The following is a 13129-nucleotide window of genomic DNA, read 5'->3' as shown; positions in this document are numbered from 1 at the left end:
GAACACTCTAGGGCTTAATTCGGTCATCTTCATGGCTATTTGAGCATAATTAAATAACATTTAATCGATTCCAAAAGTTTAATCACATTAAAAATAATAATTGAACCATAATTAAATTAATTTCTCCCTCTTAATTAATTGTAAAATTAACATGGACATCAAATAATCGTATTATTATGATCTAGCGCATTCATGCAAGAGGCTAACTGATACCACTGTAGGAGTTTATAGGTACTACGCAGCGGAAATAACATGAATCATATTCAATTAAGCACCTAATCTAGAAACGCATGCATAACACACAAGACACATAATCATACCTTTGACGCGTGAATTCCACAAAGCTATTCGACATGCAAATCAGGGAGAGAATAGAGCCCCAAGTGTTGCTCCTCTACTTAGTCCACGAGATTCGAACGAGTCGTCCACCAATACAAGATTGGTCGAGTGATTGAGGAAAACCGCGATCACCACCTTTATGGACAACCGACCACCACACGAACCACCACCACCACGTGACACCACCGTGCGCCGAGGAGGAGTAGAGAGCCGTGAGAGAGAGGACTTTGAGAGGGGTTGGGTTTCGTGTTTGCTAATTAGGGTTTGATCACACTGATTTGTTAATTGCTTACTTGCAAACCTAGGCACCTAGTCTATTTATAATCTCATTATATTTTGACTAGGGCACGAAGCCCAAAACCACTTCTAACCCTACATATGGCCGACCACCTAGAGTGATGAGGCCCTATAGACACCCATTTGTGTCTCCCCAAAACCAAACCCAGTGATGAGTACCTTTCGCGTCGAATCATAATCGAATGAACTGAAAGTGTGGAAAGTTTAGTGTTGCGGATAGTTTTAACTTCTTTTCTCTTCACTCTGTTTTTGAAAACCTATTTTAAGAAAACAGCCAATCCAGTTTGGTTGGTCCGATATGGGTCCAATAATAGTGTAGTTGGATGAGGCTTGAAAAGAGCTTTCCAACGATATATTATAAGCCCAATTCCGATGAATATTGAGGAAGTTATGGCCAAGTTACTAAACTGAGCCCGGTTTGAGCCTTATATGCGGCCCAATGATCTAGAGGAGGGCCTAATATAGATTTATCATTCCTAATGCAATTAGGAATGGTTTTAGTCTTCTAGATTCTTCTAGAAGGTTCTTTTTATTCCTAATTCAATTAGCATTGATAAATTGACTTTTGTTGACTTTTTTTAGAGTTTTAATAAAAATCAAAGAACGTTTTTGAGGAAAATACGATTTTATCTTCCTGTACGGCAATTTCTATCTGATTTTAAGAAAACGCGTGAATTTCTGAGTCAGCGCCCAACGCCAGCTGTAGCGCCTGGCGCTAATGTTGGCATCTGGCGCCAATGTCCGGCGTTGGCGCTAACGTTGTTTTATCCGCGTCAGAACTCTGTTTTGAAGTTTTATCTTTTTGGCTGATTTTCTCTCTAAATAATCTTCTAAAAACCCCGTTTTCATTCACCAACTCTCATCAAGATTTTCTTGGTTACTCTCTCTTTTTTCTAAACTAGCCTTTTCTCAAATATAAAAATTCCGCACTCATTAGATCTAGATACACCTAGCCATATTCGAAGTTGCCTTCGCCCTAGACGTGAAAGGTTTAATTTATGAGGGTTTGGTCCCAAATCTCTCTTTCAATTATTTAATTTAATTGTTGTTTATTATTTTCCTTGAAGTTACTAACGCGTGTATTTTGTTATTAGAAAGAGGTACGAGGCATCCAAGTAAGTACTTTAATGGTTTTTTTTTATTTTTTATTTTATTGATGTTATGATATAGAGTTCATGCTTAGGTTGTTATTATGATTCCTAGTATCATGTCTAGGGTAACTTTAATATTAAGTATGATTAAAAGTATGATGCCTCCTATGTTCTTCCTAATATATATGATCGTTAGTATCATGTTAGGGCTAAATATATGATTTTTATTGCTTAGTGACATGCTAGGATTTGTTATTAATCTTGTTAGTATCATGCCTAGGATCTTACTATTATTATGCTTTAACATGATTATGAAAATTATTATTATTATTATGATTATTTTAATTATTATTTTGATGATTATTATTATGTTGCTTGATATTTATTGTCATTGCTTGATCTCGCCTTTTATTCATGTTTAAAGGTAATTTGTACTTGTAATCACGCTTAATAAGATAATTAATAATCTTGTTTAGGGTTAATTTGATTATAATTCAAGTGATCGCCAATAATAGTTTATTTGTGCATTAATTTTCAACCAACATAGATAAACAGGTTTAGGGTAATCCTATTGATTGCATGTTAGTCAGAAAGCGCACATGAATACGATCTGAATAAAGTAGAGGCCTATTATTAGGGTAGGTTTAATCTCTTTTAGGTTGGATTTGTACCTTCATCCCCGAACCCTATTTGGTTCAAGACCTTATGGAGTTGGCGATCTCATGGATCGCTAAGGGGTGTAACTTTCACCTCGTGAACGGTTTACAAGTTCATAAAACTTGTTGGCGACTCTTTTGCTCTATCTTCTTTCCCTTTGGACGCCACCGTACTTTAGTGTATGATCACAGTGGGGTTCAAGATAGGGGTTAACGCTTGAAATATTCCCTACAGTTTTTTGCGACTCCACTGGGGAGGATTTCTATTTTAATTCCTGAATTTGTTTCGACAATGATTTAGAATGAGTGGATGAGACTCGAAACGTTCAAAGTATTTCATGTGCGTAATTTTGATTAACATTATTGTCATATGCATAAAAAAGATCTCATTGGAAAGACCATCCGTAAAGAGTTAAAACATAGGATTTTACACGTAGGAAATTTGAGAAATATCTTTCACAACTAGGACCGAAATAACACTGCGCGAAACTGGAAAATTTTATCGAGCTTAGAAAGCTGCTGAGGCATGTAGGAATTAGCGTCAGCGACTAGAGTATTGGCGCCAGACATTTAACTGTAGCGCCAGACGACAGGCTTGTCACTAAGCGGTACAGCTAAAACCTGGCGCCAATCTTTGTTTGCTGGCGCCAAATTCTCCCAATACCGAGCCAGAAATATGCGTTATAATTTCAACCAGTTTTTTGCATTGTTTGCTCGATCCTACTTCCTGATTGAGTTTTTCTCACTTTTCTGAAACCCATATGTGTTCTACATATGGACATAACCCTCTGGGAATTCATGCTCCATCTACCTGATTGAACGCTCTGAGCAACAAAGGGTACATCCGAGATCGTTGAATTCACCAAACCATGGAAGCGAGTTTTTTCTAAAACTCGCGGTGTCCCATCCACTCGCGCCAACCCTTCACGGTTAGGCTTCCGCGCGGTGCATCCGGACAATTAACCATGGACTCTCTATTGACTAAACCATATCCCGAACTTTAGAGAACTAGAGCCATGGTTAGGTTGCAAACTCATTGCATCATATTGTGCCTACTTGACTAATTGTGCATTATTTGTTGTGCATATACTATGTTTTCTTAACCGTTTGTGTGACTTGTGTTGAGATTAAATAAATTAATGACTTAAAGAACTTTGCCTAATTAATTAATTAATTAATTTTAGTAAATAAATGTAACACCCCAATAATTCTCTCTTAAAAACCTGTGAGAAACCTGTATATAACCTGAACAATTTCAAGAGAATTACTGGCGTGCTACCGCCACGTGTTCAAACGTTAAGGCTATCTCAGAAATTAGCAGCAGAAGACCAAAACAATTATAAATAAACCTCAAAACAAAGGAATTAAATCAAAATAAGTATTACAAGTTGGAACCCTTAAGGCCCTTATTTAAAACCCAATAAAAGTAGTAAGTGATTAAATTCAGTGTTCAAATAAATTCAAACCCAAAAGAATTAGTGTCAAATAAAATCGAATTAAAATAAATTCAAACTTGCAAAAGAAATAAAATGCAAACAACCAACTCTCTACTCAAGATCCCTGAATGCTGCATGTGTAAGAACCTGTGGTTATTCTACTCCCCAATATTACAAGTGTAAAAATTGGATCGTCACAGGGTCATTGAAAGGCGAAGGCCATGACCAAAGAAAGACACACACAAAAGCACGCAGTCGGCAAAGCTGAGTACATACAAGCTGCGAAATCAAATTAAGAAAATACCTAACATGCTACTAATAATCAAGCACAAGCATCATTAAATATAGACTCAATTCATGACTCGACTATTAAATTTATTAAGACCTCACTAATTGATATTGACTGACTCATTTAATTAGTTCATTGGATTTAGCAATAGACAAGGTTGTCCAACCCATGTCTCATTTGGAACATCAATAAAGAAAAACCCCATGCCTCCTTTCGGAAACATCAATAAACATCCAAAGACCACGGGCGCGACTCCGTGACCGTAGTTAGTATGAGATCTCACCTAACTCCTAGTTTTAGAAAAATAATATTTGAAATAGGAGACTCGTAGATCAGACGACCTCGATAAAAGTACACGGCTAATACCCCATGTACCCCAACCCCTGATTGTCATTACTCCAGATGTGCACCATTCCAGAGTTTTATTGCTCATCCATCTTGCACTTTACGTGATTTACAGGTTTAGACTTGGTGATGACTCATATACATTTCAATACAAACATCCCAAAAACAATTCAATCAAACATGGCAAATTCTCAATTTAGATTCTTGATTTATTAGTGATAAACAACATTTATTAATTATTCCATTACTACCTCAGTGTATAAACACCTTGAGTGCATAAGGCACCCCAAAATCTTAACCTCGTCTTAATACAAGACTTGAATTTCTTCTTTACTCATCCTGTTTACATAATCATGAATGAGTAATAATTTGATCTTTACACCAATCACATACCTTTGCCTTTAAGCGCACCTTGCATAATTAAAACACAAATAATACTTGCATTTAAACTAGTGCACATCATTTGAAATTCACAATGTATAACCAGACAATTTAACCCAGTCAATCCTATACATGATACTAAGTTCTCGATCCGTCCTTAAACATGCACCTACAAGCAAGGTTTTGTAACTTGTGTAAACAATCCGGTTGGCCACTTTAAACTAGAAGTCGCCTTCTACAAAGTCCTCTCCTAAACCAAACAATTAGAAATAAATCAATACCAAAGCAATTAAAATTACGGCAATACTAAGCTACTTTAAAACCTCTTAAATCATCAAAATAGAGCCTTTAAATTGTCCCCAAAAATCAAAGTTAGTAATATAACATCCCAAATTCAAGTTTATATGTTAGATTTATGAAAATATAGTATTTTATATCAAATTACAGCAACTTTAAAGTGGGTAAATAAATCTAGAAATTTGTTTTAAGTATATAAAATAACCCCATAAGCATAATTACTTGAAATAGTCATTATATAGCAAGTTAGTGTGTTAAAAACCCAAGAATATATCAATTCAATGCAATTAGAGGCTTCAAAATAAAAGGTATGAAATCTGAAAATTATTTTTAAAGTTAGAATATAAAGTTCAAAGCTTTTTCAATCACAAAATACTCACAATAATTATTTTATAGGTTTAGAAGCATAAAAACATGATATTAACACTACTTGTTCATAAAAATTGAAACTTTAATAAATCTGAAAATTTATATATGATTAAAATAATTATACTTTAATGTAATTTAAACATAGTATGATTAGATAGTTTGATTAACACGTTATCAAGCCCTAAAACATGAAAAATCAATGCTTTAAACCCTAAAATTTACAAAATACATAATCTGAAATTTTATTTAATAATTTAGTCATACAAAACCCATAAATTTATAATCTTTTGTAATTTATACATACTATTAAAGCCTAATAACAATAATTTTATAATTGAAATCAAATAAAAATTGATTCTTTAATCAAAATAACAAGAAATAAAGGAAGAGAAATAAGAGGAAGGAGAAGAGAGGAAGGCGAACTGCAGGGTGGTCGTCTGTGCTGGGCGGCGCGGCGGTCAGAGGGGTGGCGGTCAGGCAGTGGCGCGGCGGCAGTAAGGGGTTGCAGTTTTTTTTTTCTCTTGTGTTTTGTACGTGAAAGCAGGGAGAAGGAGGAGAAGAATGAAAGCTTTTCCCCCTTTTTTTTTTTGGAAAAATTGATGGGAATAATCCCACCTTTTGAGCATCGGAGATTAATAATCCTACCTTTGTACCTAATTCAATCCTAATATTCCCAACCGGTCATGGAACTTGTTATAACAAGTTACCAGACACGTGTTGGCTAATGATTGGTAAAAAAAAAAATTAAGTTTAATTTTTTTTTAAGAAAAAATAAAAAAGGAAATTAATTGATTAATTAAAAAAATCACCCACCAGCCCCAACCACCTTCCCCGCCGCCTGTTCCGGTTGACCTCGCTGCCAGACTCCCCTGCCCCATAGCGCTGACTGCCTAGACCGCCTCCTAGCGTCGACGCCACCCTCCCCCTCCCCTGAACCAACAACCTCCCTCCACCATCACAAAAACCCTCGAAACTAACCATCCCGCAACCCTCAAAGACCCTTTATCCGCCTCGTTCCCCCGTTCCGATTCCGGCAGCCCTTCCCCCGTCTTGATTCCGCCTCCTTGCCCCCTTTAATTTCTCGATCTGATGGTTGCTGGGATCTATGTTGCGGCCTCCCTCTCCTTTCCTCGATCTGATGGTTGCAGCCTCAGCTAGCCACGGTTGATCGCCGAATTGCAGCAGCCAGATTGGAGCTCGCGTCGTCGTCGTCTGGACTGGGTAGGAGGAGTAGCGGCGACTGGCTGGTGTTCTAGGCTCGACGTCCTGGTGATGCGTCTCGGCTGATGGTCTAGGCTCGGCGACGTGTCTGGTTTGGTTTGATGGTGGCGGTGGGGAGGTGGCTGGGGATGGTGGTGGTTGTTTTAACATATTTAAAATATTAGGAGTGGATTAGGTACAAAGGTGGGATTATTTAAAAATATCCCAAAGGTGGGATTATTAATCTCCGATGCTCAAAAGGTGGGATTATTCCCATCAATTTTTCCTTTTTTTTTTACGTGAAAAGGAGGAGAAGGGTAAGGGTTTTTGAGGGTTTTATTTGGGCTTTGGGTTTCCTAATTAGATTAGGAGTAATATTTGGGTTTTGGGCTATAATGTTAAAATTGTTTGTAAATTAGTAAAAACACATTAGTTTACTTAAATCTTTTCATAAAAATAATTTATTTAATGAAACTGACATAAAAATATTTGTAAGAATAATATATAAATAAATTATGATTAAGTTAAAAATATGGGGGATTACAATAAAGTCTAATATTTTAATCATAATTAACCTAGTACGACTTTAGGCATACCCCTGTTGATTAATAACACCGAAAACAGTCTCAGATTGAAGCTCCAGCATTGGCGCCAAAATCTAAACTGTAGCGCCACTCTATGGAGTGTGGCGCCTGGCGACAGCTCTGTCGTCTGGCGCTACACTACAAAGAGAGGCGCCAGTCCTGTCATTTTGACAACAATTCGGATTATTGATCGAGTCATCACCTAGTGTCTAATTAACCAGTTTGCTAATTAATTCGGCTAAATATTACTGTCAATAATACCTTGTTAAGTCATTAATTGAGTCTAGTCACATAGTCTAGCCACATGGTCATGACACGAGTCTTAACATATCACCTACACTCACTAGTCTTAGCACACACTTCGAGTATATGTCACCATGACCATGTCTTAGGTTCATGCATGAGTCGGTCTTTTCCGTCATTTGAGTTGGGGGTACATTCTATTCCTAATTCCTCACATCCCTCCATCTACATCATCTTTCTTCACTTCCTCCATCCATTGCATGTTGAATAGAGTTTGAGTCAAATAATTAACAATGAATATCCCCAAATTCCTTTTCCACAGTACTTGGTCGAGGAGAGAAGGGCGATTAATCAAGGACAACCTCTTTATTCAAGTCTTACTTTTTGATAAACCGATCCATCAAAAGAAGAAAGCTAAAAAGATAATGGCAAGTCAAGAAGAGGTCAATGAACTTAGGAGTCAATTGACTGACGTGACTGAGGCGTTAAAGGCTTTAACCCTCAAAATTGATGACCCTGTGAAGCAACAACAAATGAACCTCATGCAAGAAAGCTTGAGCAAGCTATCTAGTGACTATAAATTTCAGGGCATTAGTTCACAAGGGGTCTCGCTGGACAAGGAACTTCTTCCGCATAAGTTCAATGCCAACGACATCCCAAAATTCAAGGCAAAAGATAACCCTTACTTTCATCTAAGAGCTTTTGAAACCATAATGAATATTAAGGGGATTGATAAGAAAGTCTTTCATTCTTTGTTTTCTTTATCCCTTGAGACCGTTTGTCAACAATGGTTCTTTTCCCTTGACAAAGAGAAAACCTCTTCTTGGGATTCCATAAAAAATGCTTTCATAGATAGATATAAATGTAACATTCAAGATGAAACAGACCACAGACAACTTGAGATGTTAAAACAAAAAGAAAACGAAGGGTTCACTTCTTTCTTCAACAAATGGAGGGAAACTTATGCTAATATGGTTAAGGTTCCTATCGAAAAAGATTCTGTAAGGATGTTCATCAAAAAACTTCAAGAAAAATATGCAAAGCACTTAAAATATCAACACAACTTGAATACTTTCACAGTTGTGTATAATATAGGCATTGCCATTGAAGATGACCTTCTGAAAGATAATAGTGCGAGAGGAAAGAAGAGCGGTCATCCTTCTTCTTCCTCTCCCAATAATGAAGTACATGCTACGAACGCCTCTAAATCACGAATCCAAAGGTCGAAAAGAGTGTTCACTCCACTTGGTATGAGTTATGAAACAACTTTCGAGAAGCTACATCACAAAGGACTAGTCATGCCCATAGGGCCCATCAAAGATCCAGTTCCAGAAGCCAGGCCACCCAAGTGGGACCCTAATAAGCACTGCAAATATCACCAAGTAAAGGGTCACGACACTGAGGAGTGTTGGAAACTCAAAGAAGCTATTCAAGATCTGATCGATGACAATAAAACTTTCGAGGTTCTAGCCATTGAAGAAGATCAAACATCCTTCGATCCATCACTTCTTATCACACCTGTAGGTGAGCCCATGATCGAGACAGCTTATATAACCTCTCTCAATGAAGTGGCCATAATTGAGGGGGATGAAAGTCTTTTCTTAGATAATACCAGGGAAGACTCGTCAAGTTCAAAAGAGGACGTTCGAAAACTGCAAGATGTCGTTGTCATGCTCTTGAATGTGGTAGAAGGACTAGCAAATCGGGTGATGGTTATCGAACAAAATTCTCGCCAATGATTTAATGAAGAACCCAATGCTCCCAAGCCACGGGCAAAACGAATCATTGAAGAATACACACCAATAGGAATGACTTACAATGAGGCTTTTGACTGTCTTCATGACCAAGGTCATATTCACTCCGTTGGTCCCAGTCAAGACCCTCCACCTGAAAAACGTTTTTCCAATTGGATCCAAATTCCTATTGTCGATACTATAGAGGTCGCGGTCACACTACCGAAAAGTGTCTCTCCCTCAAGGATCGTGTTCAAGACTTCATTGATTCAAATCTCTTTCATGTTCCTCCGCGCGACAAGAAGGCCAAGATTAGTAACGATAGTAACAGTGGCTGTAAAGGGAAGAAGAACGACTATCCTTCTTCTTCCGAAAACACCTACTCTAGTAATAGTGTTGGTACTTTCGACCTTAATGAGATCTTAGCCATGGATAATCGAGGATTTAGAAAGCAACAAAAAAAGGATTTTACCCCTATCGAAATTAGTTACAATGATGCTTTCGATCGACTCTATGCCAAGGGACTCATTACTCCTATTGGACCTCTTCAAGATCCCCCGCTCGAGAAGAGATTGCCTAGTTGGAATCCAAATGCGCGCTGCAAGTACCATCAAGGTAGGGGTCATACTACCGAGAGCTGTTGGAAGCTAAAGGAGGCAATCCAATATTTAATCGACAATAACAGGCTTCCAATACCTCCAGTCGGCAAGAACACCAAGTGATGATGAACACAAGGCAAGAGGCGAGCTGCAACGACAAGATTTCATGACCTCTTTTTTCTGTTTCTTTTCATTTTTTCCTCTCCCCAATAAGTCTAGCATAGGCACCTTTCTTTTCCCTTAGATTAATTTTGTAGATTAATTCTTTTTCCCTTTTAATAAAATGAGCATTTATTTCCTTGCATATGATCATCACATTCCATTGCATTTTATCAAAAAAAAAAAAATCCATGTCAAACTAAGCACAAGGTATACTAATGATTTGAGGCACCCTTTGTAGCCACATCATACTACCTTTCACCCTTTAAATATGCAATCCTTTTTTTGATAAACCACTTTGAGCCTCGTCTAACGATAGACCTTTCATTTTTTCAACCCATATCTACCTAACCTTGGGATGGGATGGTGTGCAACTTATTCAATTTTCAATATCATAAAAAGCTTGAGTGATTTCAAAAAATCATAGAAAATAATAAAAGTGTACAAAAGGGCAAGTGTTCCAATGTCATTGACATAAACATGGCTTTGATATGAACACGTCTCAGATTGCGTCTCTTATCGAGTGCTAGGTATCGTGCCTGAGAAACATGAATGCCAAGTGGGTGATAGACCGCATGATCGAGATTGCCCACTGTAGGGAATAATTTCAAGCCTTTAAAATCCCACTAGCTCGAACCCCACTGTGATCATACACTTAAGTACGGTGGCGTCCAAAAGGGAAGAAGATAGAGCAAAAGAGTCGCCACTAAGTTTTTAAGGAACTTGTAAACCGTTCACGAGGTGAAGGTTACACCCCTTAACGATCCAAGAGATCGTCAACTCCATAAGGTCTAGAACCAAATAAGGGTTCGGGGATGAAGGTACAAATCCAACCTAAAAGAGATTGAACCTGCCCTAATAATAGGCCTCTACTTTATTCTGATCGTATTCATGTGCGCTTTGTGATTAACATACAATCAATAGAATTAACCCTAAACCTGTTTATCTATGTTGGTTGAATATTAATGCACAAATAAATCTATTATTGGCGATCACTTGAATTATAATCACAATTAACCCTAAACAAGATTATTAATATCTTATTAAGCGTGATTACAAGTACGAATTCCCTTTAACATGCAATAAAGGTGATCAAACAATAAAGAATAATGTATCAAGCAACATAATAATAAATAATCATGAACAATAATTATAATAATAATAATAAATAATCATCATCAAAATAATAATAATAATAATAATAATAATAATAATAATAATAATAATAATATCATAATCATCATAAATTATAAATTATAATAATTATAATCATAATCATGTTCATGTTAATATTAAAGCATAATAAACATAGCAAGATCCTAGGCATGATACTAACAAGATTAATAACAAACCCTAGCATGTCACTAAGCAATAAAAATCAAATCTTTATCCTAACATGATACTAACAATCATAAATATTAGGAAGAATATAGGAAGCATCGCAACAATCATATTTAATATTAAAAATACCCTAGACATGATACTAGGAATATCATAATAACAATGTAAACATGATTTCTACATCATAATATCAATTAATCAATAAAAGTACTTACTTTGATGCTTCGTACCTCTTTCTAATAACAAAATACACACGTTAGTAACTTCAAGGAAAATAATAAACAACAATCAAATTAAATAATGGAAAGAGAGATTTGGGACCAAACCCTCAGAAATTAAACCTTTCACGTCTAGGGCGAAGGCAACTTCGAATATGCCTAGGTGTTTCTAGATCTTGTGAATGCGGAATTTTGTATGAGAAAACCAAGTTTAAGAGGAGAAAGAGAAAGAATTGAAAGATTAAAGAATGCTAATTAAAACTGATTGTAGATGAATGATCGTGAGAATTGGTGAATGAAAACGGAGTTTTTAATACGATATTTATAGAGAAAATCAGCCAAAAAAGATAAATTAACAAAACAGAGTCTGACGCTCAGAAAACAGAGCTGGCGCCAACCCTGGCTAGCTGGCGCCAGGCACCAGCCTTAGCGCCAGGCGCCAATGGCTAGCGCCAGGCGCCAGGCCTGGTTCTAGGCGCCAAGGCCTAGGGTTGGACGCCAAGCTTGATTTCAACGCGTTTTCGAAAATCCGATAAGTTTACCGTACTGGAGGATAAAATAATATAATTTCTTCGAAAATGCTATTTGATTTTAATTAAAACTCTGAAAAGTCAACAAAGTCAATTTATCAATGCTAATTGAATTAGGAATGAAAAGAACCTTCTAGATGATTCTAGAAAACTAAAACCATTCCTAATTGCATTAGGAATGATAAATCATATTAGGCCCTCCCCTAGATCATTGGGCCGCATATAAGGCTCAAACCGGGCCCAGCTTGGTAAATTGGCCATAACTTCCTCAATATTCATCGGAATTGGGCTTATAATATATCGTTGGAAAGGTCTTTGCAAGCCCCATCCAACTACACCACTATTGGACCCATATCATGGACTAACCAAACTGGATTGGCTGTTTTCTTAAAATAAAGTTTTCAAAAATAGAGAGAAGAGAAAAGAAATTAAAACTTTCCGCAACACTAGACCTTTCCACACTTTCGTTTCATTCGATTATGATTCGACGTGAAAGGTACTCATCACTGGGTTTGGTTTTGGGGAGACACAAATGGGTGTCTACAGAAGCCCCCACTTTGACTGAGTTTGGAGAAACGCAAGTTTCGAAAACGAAAGTCAAAGTAGCGATAGGGACGGAGAATGATTCAGAACGTTCTGCGATCCTAAATCATTCTTGCAACGCCGATACCTGCAAAACTAGCGTTAGTTAAACAGATAAAAGAGTTAAGAAACGCGTATCTTGCACCGTCGAGCACACGTCTCTGAAAGTAACCAAATTTTTTGATGACCTCCTGCAAGCTAGAGAATGCCATCCCGCTTGAAAACCGCTACGCTGTAACTGATTCCTAATTTGGAAGATTGCTTCGCCTGAAACGATCCTCCTCCGCATTGATAATATTCCACATCCTAGGGAATACTATCGAAGATTATTTCTCTTGAAACAATTCTCAGTTGCATTGATAATATTCCACGTCCAAGGGAATACTATCGAAGATTACTTCTCTCGAAACAATCCTCATCCGCATTGATAATATTCCACG

Source organism: Chenopodium album, chromosome 9 (genome assembly GCF_948465745.1).
Source record: "Chenopodium album chromosome 9, dcCheAlbu1.1, whole genome shotgun sequence".
In the NCBI taxonomy this organism is placed as follows: domain Eukaryota; kingdom Viridiplantae; phylum Streptophyta; class Magnoliopsida; order Caryophyllales; family Amaranthaceae; genus Chenopodium; species Chenopodium album.
The sequence above is the reverse complement of the archived record's forward strand: the minus strand, read 5'-3'. Positions refer to the sequence as shown.